We start from the raw sequence: 5,840 nt of genomic DNA, 5'->3' as shown, positions 1-5,840 counted from the left end.
ATGCTTAATGAGATTATGACTGATTTGTGATTTTGTCTAATTGCCAAACTCAAGAGATAGAGAACAAATATGAAACTAGGCAGTATGATTTAAACACCTGCTCTTAAGTGGGATAATACACCACCTACATAGGGAACTATTCTGGGTGTAAAACTTGGTTTTTATCCCTTATAAACTTAAAATCACAAATGCTTCTGTTTGCCTCAAAAAGACTTATTTTACAAGTTTTATAACAGAAGGTATTTGTTTGGGTTTTCAAATATCTTGATTTGTCAAAAAATGGAATGCCAAGTTGGTAATCTAGGGTGTATGACCTTATAAATGCAAGTGATGAAACTCTGTTGTAAACAAATATTCTAAAGATTAATTTTGAAAGTAATAGACTAAGTGGAGTATAGTGCAGTGGAGTATAATACATGTTCCAATAGGATTATTTTTAATGTCTTAATGTCATATAAATGAATACTTGTGGGTTGGGATAAAATTTATAGTGACAGTGTTTGATACATCACTAGAAAGCTCTTAATAGCCACTTGGTAGCTCAGACACTAAAACTGGAATGATTCAGAGAAAATAAGTATGGCCCTTACACAAGGAAGACATGCAAAGTCATAAAGCAATCTGTACATTTTAAAAGAAACTAGACAATGAAACCAAATGAAACTTGACTGGCCCTTGGTAAAGGAAGAAGGAAAGGAAAAGGAAGGAAAGAGTATGCATGTGGACCTGTGGAGAAATCTGATCATGGAGTGTGTATTAGATATTAGGGAATTACTGACTCTCAGGTGTGATACTAGTATTATGGTCATGTAGGTGAATGTTCTTATTCTTAGAAAACACATGCGTAAGTATTCAGGGGTTAAGAGCATGATATCTTTTAACTTTTCAAAGGGCTCACCCAAAAAATGTGTTTAATACATGTGTATGTATGTATAAAAAGAAAACTACAAATGCTAATTGTTGAACCTGGGTAACAGTGCATGGGAATTCACGTTTTCTATGGATTTGAAATTTCTCAAGTTAAAAAGTTGGGGAAAAGCATGAGGCTTTTAAGTAACTTTGTTCTATGAAATAGAGAGTTAAAACATATTTCTAAATAGACATGTTGCTTATTATACTGTGATCTTAAATTTGTTCAACCAGGTTAACAAATATAAGTTTATATCTACTTCATATTCGTGCCGACAAGTTTATATATTCACACTGGGGACACATCAAAAACTGGCAAATCAGTAAGTGGCAAAATAAGCACAGTAACTGGAGATACAGAGTTGAAAATGGTTGCTGCTGGGGAGCAAGGAACCCTTGATGGGGGAAAGGCTGGGGTGTGAGGGACGTTGTAGTGGCAGAGAATAGAGAACAGCTGTCTTTCTGTGCAAACCTTACCTTATAAAACTATTTCATTCCTCAAATTATATAACTCTATTTTTAAAAATCCAATTATAAGAACTTTACTTTGTGTTCTTGCTCTTACAGATCCCCTTCGTTTCTTCTTATTCTTGCTGTTTTAATGCTTTACTTAATATTAGAAGAAATAAAATAAAGTTGACTACCAAGGAACATTGAAAGCCTATTACATATATATACACACACACACACACACACACACACATACACACACACACGTATAGCTTTGCTTCTCGCCAGTCACAAATCTATTATTGGCAAGAATTTTTCATGTTTTCCCCTCATGTAAGTATAATCTCAGAGAGGAAAAATAAACCCCAAATTGTAAAATGTTATGCCATGTTTATATATGGAAAAAATTAACAATTAGTAGTCTTAAAGATGGCACCTAATAAGAGGAAAAGCACATAAACGTAGTCTACTAAATATTCAAAACTCTCATTTCAGTGTTTGAAATGGTGAAATTCTGACTGTATAGGGAACAAAATGTTTCTGTCAAAGTTCAATCAGTTTGTAGTTGGCTGAAATGTGACTAATTATTTAACAGGATGCTGCTGTATTTAACTTTTAAAAGTGGCAAAAACAAATCTGTTCAGAGTAACAAGTTTGTAAAAGTTCTCCTTCAAAGAACAGAAGAGCCAGTAATTAATAAAGACAAGTGTTCAGATTTATTTGGAAATTCACAGTTTCTAATGGCACTACAGCTCCGTAGTTACATATTGAAAGTCTTCTTTCACAACCCTGGATGCTGCACACAGATGGTGTAACTTCCCGCTCTACCTCTGCTCTCATCTGGACCTCTTTTCAATGGGTTTCTATACAATCAGGCCCTCTTGCTCTGAATGGCTAATTGTACAGATTGGAAAAAATTTTAAATCATCTAAAACATACTGTTAACCTAAAGCAGCAACTTAAACAAAAGAGGCTTTAAATAAGTCACATTACAACCAATACCCCTAGAAAGGTATTAGACAAGTTTAAAAACAGTTATTACTAAAAGTGCTCAATAACTTAAATCTTGCAACACAAAACGGTCAATTCTCTCCCTTTCAAAAAGAAACTTTCCACTTTCACTCATTACTGTACAAACACATACTTAAGAAATCATTTGATTCAAATACAGTCACTGCCAATTATTTTTAAAGAAAAAAGACAAAGACAAACCCATTGACATCACACATGTATATCTCTGCACATTTGTAGCCAGTACAAAGCAAACATCAAGGAATAATAATCCCTTTAGACTTGACCAATTAGACAAGGCTTGACAAACTCACTAGCTGGTTCTGTGCATATATACATAGGCAGTGATTATGAGACCTGGGACTCATTTGACAAACCTTTGAATTTTCCATTTGTAAGAGAAAACAGTGATCTGAAAGTTGGGAGGATTAGTGCTTATTGTGAATGTTGGAAAATGTAATGTAGCTAAAGAAAACCCTTAAAAGTGGCTAAATGTGTTTAAAAGGTGAGTTTATAAAACAATTATTTGCAAGTACTAGTTATTTTCAAGAAAAGATCCTGTCGTTTTTTTCTTCCCCTTCTCATTGAATTAGTAACCAAAGAAAAACTAGTGTGAATAAGTTAAATGAAAATAACATCAAAAGCATCACCACTTACCTAAAAGAACAGATGTAAAAAATTCCATCAAGTGTCTGTTTCAAGTGAGTTTGCTAAACAGAGGTCTAGTTGGCCAAGTCTTTAGGATCTTTACACTGTCTTTACTGATCTTTACTGAACTCCAGGCGCAGATCACATTAAAGCCTTGTAGTGTTTGCAGCTTCAAAAAACTAACAAAGTTATAAAAGAAATCAAATGACAGGAAAAGTTCTCCCTCCTCTTCCAGTGGCATTATAAATAGACAAAAGGCACATAAATATGGGAAGGTGCAAGAAGTAGGAACAAAGCTAAAGGAAGAGGTTTAGGCTTTCATTCCTATCCCACCCAAGGAACTGGGCTTCCGAATTACTTTTGTCCCAGTAATTAATCTGTGAAAAAAATCTTTATAAAATGTCTACCATTGTCCTTGTAGGAAGTGATCAGCCTTGTAAAACTGCAGCTCACTAACCAAGATTGACACAATCCCACCTACTTCTTAAAAGGCAGGAATCATAATTTCTGAATACTTTTCCCAGTAATATTTTCTCCCTCCCCCAAACCCTTCAAATACCACAGACTGTTCTTCAAAGAACAACAACAAAAGTCTCCAGTATGAAAAGTTCGATTAATTTTAAATATGTCCCGAGACTGCTGTAACACCAAGTGTTCCCACGGTGATCTCTTTGTTTCCTTTGATTATGTCATGCAGGCTTGGCAATGATCCTGACTTAGTCTGTATGAGAGTTTTTATCAATTTTCCTTGGTCTTGGACTTTAGACCGCCTTCGTTTCAAAGCCCTCTTCTCAGTTTTTGTCTTTTGGGACTGTCCATTGCACAGACTTGTGCAAGCTGAAATGCCACAAAAATAAGACTCTTCTGACTGTGATGAAGTTTCTGAGCTTCCTTCAGACGGAGGACCCTTATAAGAAGAGTGATAAACTTCTCCCATATTAGAAAAATCTCTCTGGTTCGTAAAAGGCTTTCTTCCTTTTATGTCGCCATTGGCTATAGGGTGCAATGGATGTGCTGGCTTTATGGTCTCAATTTTTTCAGTTTTGTACTTGCAGCGTTTCTTCTATAACACAAGGAAAAGAAAGGGTAGGAATTAGACCTCCAATAGTTACCTAACCAAATTCAGAGAGCTGAGGTACTGGAGTAAAGTGCCCTCTCCTGGTGGAAAGTAAAAGAGTATTATAAATAGTAAGACATACTGTTATGTTCTTTACAGATACCATAATTACCTTTTCATTTTGTAAATACTACTCAGTCAAACTCTTATCTGCCACCTCTGAATTAGGGGGCGATAACTAAAATCTGAATGCCTATTATGTGCCAGACATCATTCTAGTTGCTTTCATGTGTATCTTACTTGCTAACCCTGAAAGGTGAGTATCAATATTTTGTCCCTGGTTACCAATGAAAACACCAAGGTTCACAGGTTTAATTCCCTCCCCAAGTTACAAGGTAGTATGTGGTGAAGTTAGGATTGAATCCTAGGCTATTTCAATCCTAACTTCGCCACATACTACCTTGTAACTTGGGCCAAGTTACAAGATAGTTAAGTTCTAATGGCCAAGTCCTTTCACCTGGAGACAATTACCTCTAATCAAAATGAGGACAACTTACTTTAAGAGGCAAAATGGAAAAAGCACACACTTTGTAACCAAAAAAGCCTAAGTACAGTCTGATTTTTGCCACCTATTTAATGAGTCATTTAAAGAAGATACAAACTCTGAGTTTCAGTGTTCTCACTTCAAAAATGGGAGAGTATCGTCTTCAGGTTGATGTGAGGATTACAGGAATAGCACACACACTGAGTCATTCTTTATTATCAGTGCATGTCAGACAATCAGCCAGGGGTCAGCAAGTTTTTTCTGTAAAAGCCAGATAGTAAATATTTTAGGCTTTTCAGGTCACATACCCTCTCTTTGCATATTCTTTTTTATTTTACAACTCTTTAAAAATGGCTTCAGGCCCCTATAAAACAGGCCACAGGCCATATATAGCCTATGGGTCATAGTTTGCTGACCCCTGTAAACATTTACATCATTATCATGATTGAAAATAAACAGTAAGTTTAAGGACCACTTAAAGGTTATATTAAAACTTTCAACCTATTTCTTCATCTACACCCACATAACACACCAATATACTTAAAAGGAAACAAAACATTACCTTTTTTCTGGAGAGAACTTGAGGGGTTCTACAATGTACAGATCATTTGGGTCTACTATAAGAAAAAAAGCAGACATAAAATGTAGATTATACTATGATTAAATACTATAAATATTATCCCTTTATGATTATTAACAGAACCAATGAATTTATATATATATATATATCATATATTTATACACTTGAAATTAGTAAGCCAAAAGCAATAAGTTAGGAGAAGGCACCATTCTTATTTTGGGCTTCACTGATCATCATCAAATAACTTAAGTTTTTAACTTACTGTGTTGGCTATCAGCTATCAGCCAACACAGTAAGGATCCTTGTTTGGGCCAGCTCTACCCTCTTATATGTAATGAGAAAAATCACATTCCAGGTAAGCTAATACCAAACCTATAGATCATCTGAATATTTTTCCAGAAGACTATACTGTGTTGCAAATATGGGTTAACTGTGCAACAAGCAGTTGTGACTGTATGAAAGCCAGTTAAAGGAACATACAAAAAGAGATCTAAGAAGTTTTTTCTAATTGTTTATTACTATGATTTACTGCGATCAAAACTATGATTTATTGTGATCAAAACTATGAACTCCAAAATCTTAAAATAGCTTGAATATGCAGTATCAGCGATCAAGCAATAATGAATGAACACTCTGGCATG

General features: G+C 34.9%; 1 long non-coding RNA gene and 1 other non-coding gene across 2 annotated transcripts; one reads left to right on the top strand and one right to left on the bottom strand.

The window, feature by feature from the left end:
* Positions 1–527: 527 nt before the first annotated feature.
* Positions 528–631, top strand: LOC117310897 (U6 spliceosomal RNA). The gene has a single exon (XR_004524930.1). It is a non-coding gene; the product is annotated as a U6 spliceosomal RNA (small nuclear RNA).
* A 1,421-nt stretch (positions 632–2,052) lies between these two features.
* LOC141277767 (uncharacterized) lies at positions 2,053–5,182 on the bottom strand. The gene is made up of 2 exons (XR_012329578.1): positions 4,759–5,182; positions 2,053–4,081 (listed from the first exon to the last, which is right to left on the bottom strand). It is a non-coding gene; the product is annotated as an uncharacterized lncRNA (long non-coding RNA).
* Between the last annotated feature and the right edge of the window lie 658 nt (positions 5,183–5,840).

The sequence above is a fragment of the Tursiops truncatus genome, unplaced genomic scaffold, assembly GCF_011762595.2.
Source record: "Tursiops truncatus isolate mTurTru1 unplaced genomic scaffold, mTurTru1.mat.Y mat_scaffold_471_arrow_ctg1, whole genome shotgun sequence".
In the NCBI taxonomy this organism is placed as follows: Eukaryota; Metazoa; Chordata; class Mammalia; order Artiodactyla; family Delphinidae; genus Tursiops; species Tursiops truncatus.
Note: the sequence above shows the minus strand (reverse complement) of the source record. Positions and strands in the feature narration are given on the sequence as shown.